We start from the raw sequence: 15,800 nt of genomic DNA on the forward strand, positions 1-15,800 counted from the left end.
TGACTCTAATTCCTGTCAACTAATCTACTGAAAATGTCCAGAAACCCATGAAATTAAGTCACTTAACTATAAAACTGTAAAGAACATAACAAAGATGGCCATAACGAACAAAAGTGCCATTGGATAGCTTGGATTAGCATTATAAATATAAAACTATCATTTTATAGAGCTTGAGCAAAATATTGACAGCTGGGCTTTCAGATTTGGAGTTCTTTAATGGAAAATATATGTCTTCCTATGCTCACATTAATGCTTCTAAATTTACAGGTACACCCACTTAGCCTGAAATGAAAATTACAGTCAGTGGACCTAGCCAACCTGGCTGGTGTTCCTTCAGGCTGTCTAAAGAGGCAGTTCATGCTCACCAGAGAAATCCTTCAAGAATGAGCTCCTGGGGAAAACGACTCTGAGGTTTTTATCCCACTTTCAGAGTGAAAATTGGGTGAGAAGGGGCTAAGATGAGAAGATCCTTTGAGTTTATCAGTTCATGTTTCCAACAGCACGGTGATTGTGTGGCATCTCATCTCTTTTTGTGCCTGGAAGCTGTGTCCTTCCTTATAAGTACAAGGACAAACGAAGGACCACAGATTTCAAGGCCTCTAAGTAGAAACTAGAAAACAACTCTTCTTCATGAGCCCTGGGCAATTCTTTCCCAAGCGCATAAAGGAAAGTTGGTGAAGCCTCTACGCTGTCTCTAGGAATTAGTTTGATTTTTCTCAGACGTTGGCTGAGAGAGTATTTGAGTCTAGAAGATCCATTCAGATTTATATGAGATCAACATCTTCTAGGTAATTAATTTACATTCATAATGATTCTACCTATCTCATGCAGTTTCAAACAAGGCCAAAATAACAGAGTTTACAGAGGACACTATTTACTTGACTTTCATGGGGAAAGAATATTTTTATTTCTTGTATTGGTATTTTTATTTTAATAAAAAAGTAACTATTTATAAAAAATGTGTATAATTGGTAAACAGCTTCCTGGCCTTACAAATGTTAGCTAAGTATGATTGTTACAATAGATTTTTTTCAATTTAAAGATTTTAATACAGAGATAATTTTCCATAATTTATAATATATTTCCCTATAGCTTTTCTTAATTCACATTACTGTGCATAAGTGTAGACATTCTGTTTGTCACATATGTATGATCATTTAAGAGATTATTTAGACTTCATGGCTGACAGAACATTGTGTAATTTTTCTTCAAGCAAAAAATAAATTTTTATTTGTTCCCCAAAAGTAAAATTACTTGACATATTAATAAAAATCTATAATGAAAAATTAATATTTCTGTTTTGATCAGGACATATTAGGTTATATATTGAAATATTATTACAAGCATGTACAATGGTATATTAACCAAAATTTTAAAAAAAATGTTTTAGAAAATGAAATGAAAACCACCCTGATTTAATGATTACGTACTATACATAGGTATCAAATTATCATAATACCCATAAATTTCTACAACTAAAACCTTAGATAAGAAAGCATGTTTGGAAAGAGACAAACTTTTTAACCTTAAAGAAAATGGGTGTTGAAGCAGATAATTATGTATATTGTATGTCAGTTTGACTTACGATTTTATGAAATCAAATGCTTAACAAGACCTTTTCAGAAATAGCTACCTAGTTGGTCCTAAAATAGAAGAATAAAAATATTAATATTCAATATTAAAGTATAAAAATAACCTAAGTAAAACCTTTTTATCTTGATACCAAGAACAAAGACATCTTGGCTGTGCTAACTCAGGAAAAGGGTGAGAGTTATTCAGTTTGTGAAAGAAAATAGAAAAGAATGAGAAAATTGCTGAATTACAGAATGCTAATAAAATGAGACTAGAACATATATTTTAATCATGAACTGTGAACAACTCAGTCATTTGTCTTCTTTTTAATGTCAAATATTATGTTAGATTCTGGAATTAAGGCTCAATTTATTGAACAAAACGTAGTGCCTTCTGCAAAAATAGTCATAATCAAGAGTATGATATAGTTTTACGAAGGAGAGGAACATTGTAGACATACAGATATGTAGATGATAGATAGATAGATAGATAGATAGATAGATAGATAGATAAGATAGACATATAGGGAGTATTAAGTATAGAAATTAAGATATTGTAATTTAATCCATGTGGCTCAAGAAACATTTTATTAGGTAAAACTTGGTGGTATATGACTATTATCTCAGCATTTAAAAAGTTTAGGAAGAAAGATCATGAGTTCCAGGTGAGTCTGTGCTACTTAACTGTACACTATATCAAACAGAACACGACAGAAACAGAAGAGAGATAACAGTCATTAGACTCTAAGGTAATGTTTTTGTCTAAGGATGTGTCATCACCTGAAGTTGGCTACTAGCCTGACCGGTCTTCAAGAATAAAGTTTTTGTGGTCCAAATCATTACATGGTTTACTGGACTTATAGTCTTAGTTAATATTTTATTAGAGAGACACTAATATATTGCTACTACAACATTACATTATACATTTCAGGAGTGATGAGAAATAGAGACCTGAGATTATGAAGCAAGAGTAGTGTACACCAAAGAGCATCCACGTTTTATCTCTCTAAGGCCTGTAGACTTCTCCCTTTTGAAAGGTGACTCTATGAACTAAGTATTTTATGCTTGGAAGATATTTGTCTCTCAGCAAACCAAACAAAACTGAGGTTTGGAAGACAGTTATCTCATCCATTTTGCTGATGAAATATTATGTCCTAAGACATCAAAGAGAATAAAATTCAGGTGAAGTAAAAAGAAAAGGCAATCTCCCTCACTGTGATCCTTTGTTTAATAGAAAAGGGCAAAGCTCACATGTGAGAAAACCTCCAGTCAACACATATCTTCATCATTGAGGCATAGTTTGTCTGAACAAAATGCTATTTGATTTTTTGTTTCTTTCCCAATCAGAAAATATAGATCAAAGGCGGCTCAGGGGTCAGGAAATCTTCATGGTTGCACAAACAAACTTTCTCAGCCAGCATTAGTCTTGGGAGGTTTCTATTCTAGAGAGAGATCTCCATGAAAACATCTGTTTTCTGCAAGGCAGGCTGACATGACAGAGAATGTTGTTCTTCCAAAAGTAAGGGCATAAAATGCCTACTGTTTGAGAGACCAGATAAGGAGCAATACATCAATTCCTAGATGCCAAGGGGTGTCCTAAGTACATCTCAGAAAAGTTTCAACTTAATCATTCAAGTGGATGACTAAAGGGAAAACCCCATGCAGGAGCAAAGGGAAGTCATGAGACAAAGGGAAGGTAGGCTGAGACACTTGAATATTCATAAGCTGTAGGACACAGTAAAATCAAGCCAAAAGGCTGTAGCACTGATACTACTGAGGATAGGTATAGCCTATGTATGGAAGCACAGAGACCATGCAGATGAGCTGAAGCACACAATGATATTGTTTCTACTCTTTTTCTTCCACATATGCTTTGTCATTTTGTTTTGTGTGTTTGAGACAGGATTTCAAGTAGCCCTGCTTAGCCTCAAACTCCCAACAGTCTTTTCTTGGAGCCTCAGGTGCTGGATTACAGGTGTGTACCTTTACACTTGGTTCCTTATACTTATGGAATACTGTGTGGTGGGAACAGTTCAGGGCCCTCAAGATGACTTACTGGACAAAGAAACCCCTGGACACAATGCCTGGTGACTTGACCTTCATTCCCAGGAACTACCTAGTAAAAGGAACCAAGCTCCTTGCTATACACATATGTGTGATCCTACACACACACACACACACACACACACACACACACACACACTAAATAGTTAAAAAAAAATAAAATCATGAATATAAAAAGTAAAAGGAATGTTTGAGCATGATAGTGTGAAACTACAAAATTGTAGAAGTCCAAAAAAGAGAACTGTGTTGTCCCTGACAGCTACAGCTGCACAGGATTACAGATAAAAGGTGTGTAGAGGCGAGGCTGATCCTGTACTTTCCCCTTAATGTCTCTTCTTCCACTCCCTCCCACTAAAATCATGATAAGTCAGACTTTAGCTGTGGAATCATTCAGATGAGGAACTGTCTCGGGATAAAATGGCTTTGGAAGTGATGATATATCAATTCATACATAACATGGTCTTCACGTACCTCCTCTATGATTTCTTCAAGCTCAACTGAAGAGAAGTGTCCTTCCTTATTTTACAGCTAGCGGTCTGTCAGCTTTTAAAACATTTCTTCTCTCAAAAAAAAATCTCTTTCTTACACTATAACCAGATATGTCCACCAGGAACATGCTCACTCAAATTGTTGCATTAACAGAGGAAAATGGTCAATGCCATGTATTTACATCTGTCTTCCACTTTGAGAGTAAACAAACAAGCAACAACAACAAAACCCTGCATGATTCTTCAATGGGCTATGGCCTTCCACTCTCCAGGGGCTGTGATCTTATAAGTAAGTAAAGGCAAAGATAGTTGTCGCTTAGGGCTTGAAGATGTCATGTAATGTCACACACAGCATGGCATTTGACAGTTGGATTCTACTCTTCTACTTCTGGTGTCTCAGTGTTGTCAGCACTGTTAAATTTAATTCTCCTTCCCAGGGCACCATGGGATATATGGGATATAATTAGCCTCTCTGCTTTTGCTTACTAGTGGCAGTAGCACAGCCTTCACTCCAGATGTCAACAAGAATGTCTACAATGTCCTCTGGGGAATACAATCACTTTCTCCACTTTAACCCTACCTGCTTTGGCCAAGCACATTTTGAGACATTGTCATCCTTGGGGCTTATTTTTTTAAATGACAAGTTATGTTTTACACAAAAGGAAATATAATACAGGCGATGTTTGTTCAGAATAAGATCCTTAGAGGTCAATATTGAATTTCTATGCACATTACCTGTTACATGGTCTTAAAAAGTAATGAAGTGAAGGAATGATTGTAGCTAGCTAGCTAAACTTAAGTATTCATTCAAATGCAACCTGATTCTAAGAGAGACAGAGAGAGAGAGAGAGAGAGAGAGAGAGAGAGAGAGAGAGAGAGAGAGAGAGAGAGAGAGAGATTAGGAACACTACTGATCCATTTTCCTAGAGTCTTCCAAAGGCAAATCTTTGTGCCCATAATCATTCAAGCCCTGCCATGTTCCAAGTTCACAGCCATGTGCACATAAAACACACAGTGGCTTCTGTTCCACTGTGACATTGATTATTAAGACTATCAATATTCCTTGATCAGAAATTGATCTCTTCCCTAATGCCTGCTGCCATTCTTAAGCCTGCATTGAGGACACTCTCTTTGGAGAGTTTTGATTTCATACTGATGTTTCAAATAACTATGGCTCTGTCATTATTTAGTTCTTCATAATAAAGTTAAAAATACCCAGCATATGAGAAGAAGAAGAAGAAGAAGAAGAAGAAGAAGAAGAAGAAGAAGAAGAAGAAGAAGAAGAAGAAGAAGAAGAAGAAGAAGGAATATCCACTTTGAATAGATATTCTGCAAAATCATCTCAGAGATTTTTCTTAAACATCATTTAATTTTTGTATTATGTAGATCTTTTGAATACATTTTCAAAAATTATGGGGTGGAAATTATATTCAAGGGAGAAATTATAATCTATAATTATTGAGAAACAATGTATGGGTATAAGTTTATTGCTGATTTGCTCCTTCTGTTTCCTCTAACTCATATTTTCTACCACTCTACATACTCTTATTTCTATGTATTCATCAATTATCCTACTGATGTCATAACAAGGATCATAACAGTTCTTTCTAGGAATCAATAGAAGCCTAGATGATTTCAAAGTGACACAATACAATATTAAAAATCTCTATGTTTGAAGGATTATTGTAACCACATTTCTGTTCCTTAATTATTACTTAAAGAAGTATCACAACTCACATGACATACTCCTTTAAAATTGAAAAAAAAAACCAATTCAACAAAATGTATGTATTTGCCTTCCTCATTTGTTTGTTACAAGTTAGCAGGAAACAAGACATACAAAACTTTAAGATTAAAAATGACTTTGGGTCATTGAATGAGGTATATGACTACACACAGACCTGAGAAGAGAGAGGCATTACCTTTTAAAGGCGTATGGTTTGGTACATATATGTCTTACATACATTCTATGTAAGTCAGATATGAGTTTATCTATTGTGTTGATGAGGACACACAAGTTTTCAATGTTAAGTGAAATGTCCCAAATTGAACATGAGCTCCAAAATACTGGAGACAAGGAAAAGTTCCCAGAAGAAAATAGCTTTGTAGTTTATCCCCAGTCAGATTTTCACAGTGTGATCTGAACAATTAATGGGAAATATTATAAATCCCTAAGAGAGTGGATACAACTCTACTGAAGTCCAAATTGCAAAATACATTCTAAAGTTTTACATAAATTATTTACAAAATGATTCATGTGTATATAATTTCTGACTCTAATATTAATTAGTTGACATAGGTAATTGGAATTGGGGAGTATGCTCAAACCTCTAGAGTTTTATTTTCCACAAATAGTTTGCATCAATTAGAGCAGAGACGCAACCATAAAACCTAAGTTTTTTCCCCCCCCCTGCGGTATGAAACAGTAACTAGCTTAGCAAGGGATGATAAAATATCAATGAAAATGTGTCTCAATTTATGACAGATGTAAATTTACATTATTTTATAACAGCAAATATATTATCAATAATATATATTCAGAGGGGTATATTTCATATTCCTGTTAAGTTACATATTGGTCATATACGCTGATAATAGCACACTTAAGTCCTGTGACACTGCACTAACATTAGATTAATGCTAGTTTTAATTTAGAGAAATTGATATCATTAGAATAATGGATGTCTACATTATTTGTTTAAACTAAAAGAACCACAAGGATGCGTTTCTAACTCTTCTAAGCATGTCAAGGCCAAGACAAAGCCATATGGGAAAGCAAGCCTACCACTGTCAGAATTGATCTATAGTGATGTGCAGCTGAACAATACAAAAATGAATTTCCATTGATTTTATACATAGTTAATTGTTATGATTCCAAGTGATACAAATGAGAGGACCATTGGAACTTAAAACTTTCACGTGTTCAGTGTTCCCTGAGGAACACTTTCATAAAGGGGGCCAGGCTTGATCTTAAACATCATGGGTCCCTGAAGATGTGATGCCTATATTATGTCTGTGGTTACTGAGAATCTGGCTAGCAGAGAGTGTGCTTGCAGACACATCTGGAACACCACGCAGCTGTTTCTTCAACAGAACCCTCCTCCCTATTCCATTATGTAGTGGCTTGAACAGAAGCAAACCAGCAAACATTTTTTTGGAAGTCCTTTGAGAATTTGTTCAGTTTCCAGTCAGTGACCAGGAGCTACGAATAGATGCTATGCTTTTTACAATGTGTAAACTAAAAGCAAACAGAAGCCCACAAATTATAAACAACATGCAAAAGAGACCATATGTGGCTCCAAAGATAGTAAACATCTAACACATACTAGAGAAGTTTTACTGGTCTCTGGGACAAGGGATCATACATTCTCACTCATATATTTGAAGATAAATTCATTAATCAAAGCCTCATATAGCTTTAATTTTTTATAGCCAAGAAGATAGTTGAACCAATAGTCTCTTAGCTCTTGTATGAGTAGTGGGAATATAGCTTATTCTTCTGATATTATTTTCATTATATGTGTTAAGATGTAGTTTGATAGCTCTGAGGTTTACTCATTGTTGCATTCTCTTTTAAAGGCAAATGAAATGCAGAAACAAGTTCTTGAATGTTTTTATTTTTAAAGAACTTAGATAATTTTATTGACTTAAAGGTTAGATGACTTAAATCCTTTCAAGGTTATAGTTCAATAAATTCCTATAAAATGCCTTAGGCAAAACCCCAAATTATCTGGGGGATCTAAAATAGGAGAAAGTCCATAGAGAAAATGGTTATTCATCCAATTTTGAGGTTAGATTTTAAAAACTAATTTTAAATGAAAAGTTGAGTATTTTTAGACATTATTATTATTATTATTATTATTATTATTATTATTATCATGTGGAGTATCAAACCTAAGGCCTCTGGAGTGCTAGGCACACACACAAACATTCAGTTATACCCACTACATTGTAAGCTTCCCCTTCATTATAATTAATAAAAATAAAAATGTAAACTTCTTCAATACCTTGCAAATCTGTCAAATGTCCTAAAACAAAATACAGCTTTCTTCAGAATTCAATAATTACTTTCATAATATTATATACATATTACAAACATATCAGTTATTAAATACTAAAACATATAATTCAAAACCTACTCTCTATATTAATCTACAAGTTTATTTGTTATATCTTTCTTCCAATATGAGTCAAGAATTTTTACAAATTAGATGTTGGTGGAAAATATAATTAAACATTTAGCAATAGTATAATAGTATGCTAATTTATTAATAAGGACACCAATTAATACACAACTAATATTGTAATGATGCATATTTAATGCATTATTCAGGTCAACTAACTCTGCCATTTTATATTTTCCTAATTTATCTAATCGACTAGACTTTTCCATGAAGACATCTTTAATGATAAATCATCAGTTTACAAAGATAAGTGTTCATTAAAATTAGTCAATACCTTGCACCAAAGTCCCTCAATTTATTACCATTAATGTAAAGTCAGCAGAAAAGATTTAATGGAAGACAATTTTTCAGAATCAAGTGTGCAATGCAGGACCATCTGACAAGGGCAGGTTTGTGATAACAAGGCAGGAAATAGTTGACTAGAATTCAGATTTCAGGAGGTGAAAAGTTTTCTATACTCAGTGAGCTTCCCAAGGGGGGTGGGATAGATTCTTACATCTAGGTAGCACATTTTTCCCAAATCCATCTTTAAAGTAGGCAAGGCTGATTAGAGCTTCTGCATTCTCTAGGTGGTACAGACACACTCTTAATTCCTACAATCATGAATTAAGTTTGAAATTTGCTGACAGTTCCTGCCACGAGCAAACCACTGTTCTGAGCCACTGCAAGTACTTCCCTGTCCCTCCAGGCACTGCAGGAAACCAGCAGACACGTTCACAGTTAGCTTGCATTATTATATTCTTTTAGCTTTGTTCCACAAATACCCTTTAGGTCCTGCCCACAAGGCTGCTTTTTTTCTCTTAAAGAAAGCATTAATCACAGCTTTAGACTAATCCTGAAGTCACAAGCCTAAAGTAGAACTATATTAATGACTATATTAATAACTATATTAATATATTAAGTAATCCTATTTGTTTTTCTCAACTGAGAAAAGTGATTAAGTTTCCCAATGAAAGTGGTAGTTATATGTGGAGTGGTCCATTTGATGATATGTGTTTCAGGGTTCACACCCTAATTCTTCCCTAGGTCACCATTCTTTGTTCACTGAACACTCTCTGGGGGGAACAGACTCCACCATGAAACCAACAAGAGGGAGCGTGGGACGTGGAGGTAAACTCAGTGTTCTAGTCAGCCCCGTGGGATTATGAAGTCAGGACTCAGAACTTGCTTCATCTGTCACGTTTGTATTCATACAGCTTCCAACATCTGCTTTAAACTTTGAACTCACTTTTTACAGGGATGGAGCAGTAGTCCATGGTGAAGGGCACTTGCTGTTCTGACTAGAGGACCAGAATTCAGTTCCCAACACCCACCATCAGCCATTCATGACAACCTGTACCTCCAGCTTCAAGGTACCTGATGCCCTCAGCTGGCTATCCAGTTATAAATGGTCAGCCTTGATAATATATTCATACAAGTAATATATCAAGTAACAGGTTATATTATTGCAAGAATATATATGTGTATATGTATATATATTATATATTGTTATATATAATATATATTTATATAACATAAATATCAAATCATATATAGAAAAATACATTCTTCAATATATATGTAATATATATGTATAATATAAATATTAATTCAGATACATAGACATATATGAATACAAATATATGTTACACATATATAGGAATATATATATATATATATATATATATATATATATATGCACACATAGAGATAGTATTAAAGAAAAGCATGCTGTACATTTGAAAGAGAGAAAGCCAAGTGGGAGCAACTCCTTTGTTTGCCATAATGTTGATTTTGATCAATACATGAGGGAGATTGCATGGGCTGAAAGTTATAGTGAACACACACACACACACACACACACACACACACACACTCGGAAGAAGCTCCAGCATACCAAGAGGCCATTACAGATTGTGCTTCTCTTATTTAGCTGTAACTCCGCAGAGACATATAGATACACCCCAGGGAGACTCCCTAGTCACCGATTCATCATCAGATGGTAGGTTGACTCAAGACCAAGGGAAGAAAGGCACATGCAGCATGTGGAAGTGAAGAATAAAACGTAACAGTCCCGAGGCTAATTAATAGCCAAGGAAGAGAGAGAGAATGCATGAGCAGGAGTAAGTAGGGCAGCATTTAAGCACAGAAAACTACAGACTCTGGGGAAGGCAGAGCTGTACAGGCACATGGATGCATGAAAAATCATATCAAAGTGTTATATCTTAAAGCTAAAATTGTATGATATTCTTTCAGGTCCATCTGAATCTAGGAGTACTAGGAGGCTGTGAAATCTACTTTCTAACAGATGGCTAAACAACGGAAATCATACACAGTCAACTGTAATAGTCTTCAGTACTCTAGTTTGCTTTCCCTGATGGTGGTTCTCAAATTGAGGCCACCACAAGCTAATACAATTTCAACATTCGTTAGTATGCAGTCAGCCCAAATTAAAGATTTAGATGCAAAGGCCTATAAACCTGGAGGCCTTGTTTATTTTCTTTGTGGAGATGTTGGTGGACATTCAATGAACACAGTGTCTGATTGTAATGGTGTCACAAGATCAGCAGTTGACATCAAAAGGAGAGGAAAGCCAACACCTTCGATTCATCTCACAGAATCTGTTGGGTAGAACTTGGAGGGAGCACAGTCCTGACTCTCTTCTGTAATCCTTAATTTTACCAGCAGCAAGTGACCAGCCTAATGTGCACAGGTGTCTTAGCTCAAAGGTAAGTGTCAAACGTTTGATGAATACATAAATCATATGGATCCTGATTTATGGCATATAAGATGAGACACAAGGAATTATATAAGAGCCAACCAACCATAAGTGAATTGGTTTATGGTTGGCCTACATATGCTTAAAGCTCTTTAAATTTACTCTGGCAGAAATTTACAGAATTTCTTACAGTAGTTTTAAAATTACTATTTTTGATAATATAATGTAATTACATTATCTGGCTTTGTTTTTTCTTCCCTCCAGTCTCTCCCACATATACCCTTCCTACTCTCTTTCAAATTCATGACATGTATTTTCATTAATTGTTGTTATACACATGTGTGGATATATATATATATATATATATATATGTGTGTGTGTGTGTGTGTGTGTGTGTGTGTGTGTGTGCGTGTGTATGTTCACATACACATATATTCATAAGTACATGAGTATAAGCAGCGCAGTCTGTGTAGTGCCACTTTTATCTACACTTTTAGAGCTGATTATTTGGTATCAAATAAGGAGTTGGTATGATGTTCCCTTGGGAAGACTATCTTTTTCCCACTGAACCTTATTAACTTGCCTATAGTTTATGTAGGGTTGGAGCCTTATGCTCCAAGATTGGGAATGATAAGCCTATGATAAAGTGTTTGTCCAGTGTGTGAGAAGCCCTAGGTGTCTCAGGGCCAGTACCAAGAGATAATCTTAAAAGACAAACAAACATGGTGTTCATGTTAGATGATGGCTGTTTTCCCTATAAAATCAATTATATAAAAATACTGAAAATATTCCTTTAAGAACTAACCTGGTGAAAATACATTGTATGCATGCATAAAATTAAAGAATTAATAAAAATAAAAAGACAATCAATGATCTCCCAGGCAATTCCTCAGTACTGAATATATGTACCTTATTTTTTCATTTTGTTTAAGTCAAATTAAATTCTAAGAAGAGACAAGTTGATTTTAATCTAGTGGTAAATTTTTATTATATGAATATACTTCTTTCTATAGTTCTTTTTTGGTGTTATATAGATTATAAATAAAAGCCATCAAAAAGGAAAATAAATTGAGAAATTAAAACAATCTACTTGAGTTTTATTATTTCATTTTAGTTGATATCTGTTTGCTATTATTTAAGCATAGTTTATAGAGTAATGTGATACTAGTTTTAATTCTCTATTGTGTTTTATAAGAAAAACAATCAGCATGATTGTTGAGAAGAAAATATTATCTGTGTGAGAGAATTAAGAAAGTTATGTTTAGGGAGGGATTCTTTTAAAATCCTTACACAGCTTTCTTCAAGAGGCAATGTACTGGTTTTTGATGTTTTGGTTAAACTGACAGGGAGTCTGTCCTGATCAGTGTGACCCTCTTGCTGCACACACCGCTCCTTTTGGGCATGCACACGGTTCATCTTCCTCTTTCAACTCTAACCTGGCGTGCAGTTATCATCCAGAGCAGGCATCTCCTCACACTCCAATCTTGCTCTGATGGATAGAATACTCACCTTTCACAAGATTAGAGACACAAGGTGCTCTGGAGATAATAAAATTCAAATGGGTTTATTTCAAAGGGCAACCCAATCTCGCTTTGTTCATGGGTCAGTTGACAGATCATTTGCCAAAGCAGATTTTGTGTCTTTCCAAGTTAGCTTCTGGTTCAGCGTGCCAAAGAAGTCAAATTACTGGGATCCCAAAGTATGCAGTTCCAAAGTAGTTGTGGGAAAAGGTGAGAATAACATAATTTTAGTGTGTGTGACAGAACTCTCCTGGACAGTATTTTAAAGTTAGCACAATTATGTCCAACAGGTAAATCAAATCTGACCAGGTTGAAGATATCCAGGAGTTAGCATGATCACTTGTGTTGTGATCCATAAATATACAAATATACTATGTTGATGTTAAGATTGATCTGCAACTATGTCAGGGAATATTAGCTCATGACAAGTCAAAAATCAGTGCTACATAAGGATGAGGAATCAAGGCAAAAATCTGCTTATGAAGGTTTTCTCAATGAAGGGCACAAACTTTCTCTGTCATTATTTCCAGTTTCATCCATTGCTACCGACAATGACGCCCACTTGGCCTTATTTTTAAAAAGTGTGTGTGGATGGGTATTAATTTATTTTTGAGACAGAGTTTCTCAATGTAACTCTGGCTGTCATGAAACTCTGTAGACCAGGCTGGCCTCAAATTCAGAAGTCTAACTGTGTCTTCTTCCCAAGTGCTAGAATTAAAGGTCTGACCATGCTTGGTTCAGTTGGGAACAAATACAGAAAGCCACAGCCAGATAAGACACAGGTAGACAGACCTTGGTTCACAGAGGGATGTGTCTATCAGATCTCTCTCCTCAGAGCTCAGGAAGCACTGCTGACAAGAGGCAGAGAGAGTGTGAGAGCAAGGGAGGTGGAGGACACCAAGAGAAGAAGGTCCTCTAAATAAAGAGAGCAAAGATGGAGGCAGCAAGCATAGGGCCTGCATGTCTCTGCACCAGGTCCGCTGTGTCTGTTATAGCATCCAGTTTAGCATGTTTCCAGGATTCCCATGTTTGAGGACAAGTCAGTCTCTGATCTTTGTGTCCTCTCTTGGGGCCCTTTTTCTTCTGTTGGATTACCTTGGCCAAGTTTGATGTGATGGTTGTTTTATATCTTAGTATATTTTATTTTGTTATCTCTTAGAAGCCTTTTCCTTTCTAATGAGAGACAGAAAGGGAGAGAATCTGGATGGGAGGGAGATGGGGGAGAACTGGGTGAACAGAGGAAAGGGAACTTGTGATCAGGGTATATTCTATGATAAAACATCTATTTTTAATAAAAGGAGAAAATGAGGAAGAAAAACTAAAGGGAAATTTGTATAAAAAATACTCCTAAGATGGATCACTCAGGTCCAGCATATTACACAAAATCTACTCCAGGTAGAACTATTAAAATTCAATAGTTAATAATTATGTCTTACTACATGTGATACTGAAGACATGTTTATATTTTCACGATGGTATATTTTAGAGATATAATATTTCATCTATGAAGTATGAAATTTCTTTTCATATTTTAAAAGTTAATCTTGTATTCTTTAATAAAATGAGGTTAAATGTTTATACGCAAAATATATTTAATAAAATAAAAGCTCAAAAAATTAAATATTATGTGATTAAAAGATAAATTAAAAGTGATTGCTTTTTATTGTTTTCTTTTCTTTTTTGTTTGCTTGGTTTCTTTGTGGTACAAGATCAAACAATGTAGTGCAGCATGTAGACCAGGCTAGTCCCAAATACACAGATCTGTTTGCCTGTGTCTGAGTGATGGGATTAAAGATACAAGTCATCAGGACAAGTCTATTTATTTATTTCCTGTCTTAGAAATGTAATTTTCTCAGAATATGTATACATTAATCATAATCAACTGTCTTTATAATATTTCACTAATTAGATAAGGAGTCTGGAATAAAACTACTACAGTCGACTATCTCTTAGATAAAATATTCAGAGAGGAACTGCCCTCTTCTATTTCATCAATGAAGGCAAAGCTACATTCTAAGCAAATTCTCATTGAAAGTAAATCTTGGACGATATTTTCCAGGCTTAACTTCCACAGAACCATAGAGAATCGCATAATATTAGGTTATTTTAAAGATGTTTACTTTTAAAATATATTAGAAACACCGGTGTGTATTTAATTTGTAACACTGATTGATTTTTTACTATGATTATCTGTTACATAAAAACCATACTCACCAAGATATGTCTTCTCCATGTAGAGGAACCCTAATCTAATATAGAATATAGTATTTTTCTAAAGTATGGACACCAAAGTCAGCCTTTCTGGATGGTCGTAACAGTGGAAGAATGGATGTCCTGATAACAGTCTCTGTTACTTTTCCTTTTGTTTGTTTTGCCATGGATAGAAAGGTCTGAATATGCCAGCTACTCAAGTTAATTCTTCTGGAAAGCACAAATGACTGGATCAGCCAAGTGGGGGTTGTGCATATAGTGAAAGCAGTGCCAGGCATACAATCAGCATAATAACATGCTCGCAGCTCTCACCATTACCTCCTCAGAAACAAGCGCACCTGTCAGTAACCAATGGTCACTTCTCACTGCTCACTGAGGATCTGTCTTGGCCATTGAAGGGGTATGTTTCACTTTTCTCATTGAACTAGATCAATGAGGTCTTTCTTACACATGACCTTTACTGCAAATGACCAAAAACATATTTAGAGTCAAAAAACATGAGATTATTATCTATGTCTTAATATCCATTTGCTAAATGGATAACTTGGAGAAATTACCTGTAGAGCATAATTACATAAAAGATAAGCAAAATGTTATACAACTTTGTTTTGTCTTGAGTTGATCAGTTTCTAGGTGGCCATTGATCAATTACATTTCCAGGGCACCTGGAAAGCTCTCAAATCTCTCTGCCTAGGGTCTGCCAGTAAGTGAGACGTCAGTGTAGTGCTGTTTCCATGGATACACTAATATTTTTTACCCATGATGAAGTAGATGTTTTAATGACATATGCAGGTACCAGGGTCAGCCTAGGCATCTCTGATACACAACACTGGTGCAGGGATATGGGGCATGTGGTTAACACTCTTGGTCAAATAATATCACAAAATATTTTAATTTTAGAATCTTACATTTATCAGATTTAGCAGGTTTGTTTTCTTCTCTTAAAGACAAAACAAAACACCCATTTGTCAACCAGAAACTCATTTTTTTTTCCAATTAATGTAGGTCACCTTTATACTTACTGAAATTCACTTGGGGTTCTAAAGCTTCCTTTTGAAAAATCC

General features: G+C 35.1%; 1 protein-coding gene across 1 annotated transcript in view; it reads right to left on the bottom strand.

The window, feature by feature from the left end:
• Gpc6 (glypican 6) overlaps positions 1–15,800 on the bottom strand; it is a 1,004,917-nt gene that overhangs the window by 526,391 nt on the left and 462,726 nt on the right. The window lies entirely within an intron of this gene.

The sequence above is a fragment of the Arvicanthis niloticus genome, chromosome 3 (genome assembly GCF_011762505.2).
Source record: "Arvicanthis niloticus isolate mArvNil1 chromosome 3, mArvNil1.pat.X, whole genome shotgun sequence".
Classification (NCBI taxonomy): Eukaryota; Metazoa; Chordata; class Mammalia; order Rodentia; family Muridae; genus Arvicanthis; species Arvicanthis niloticus.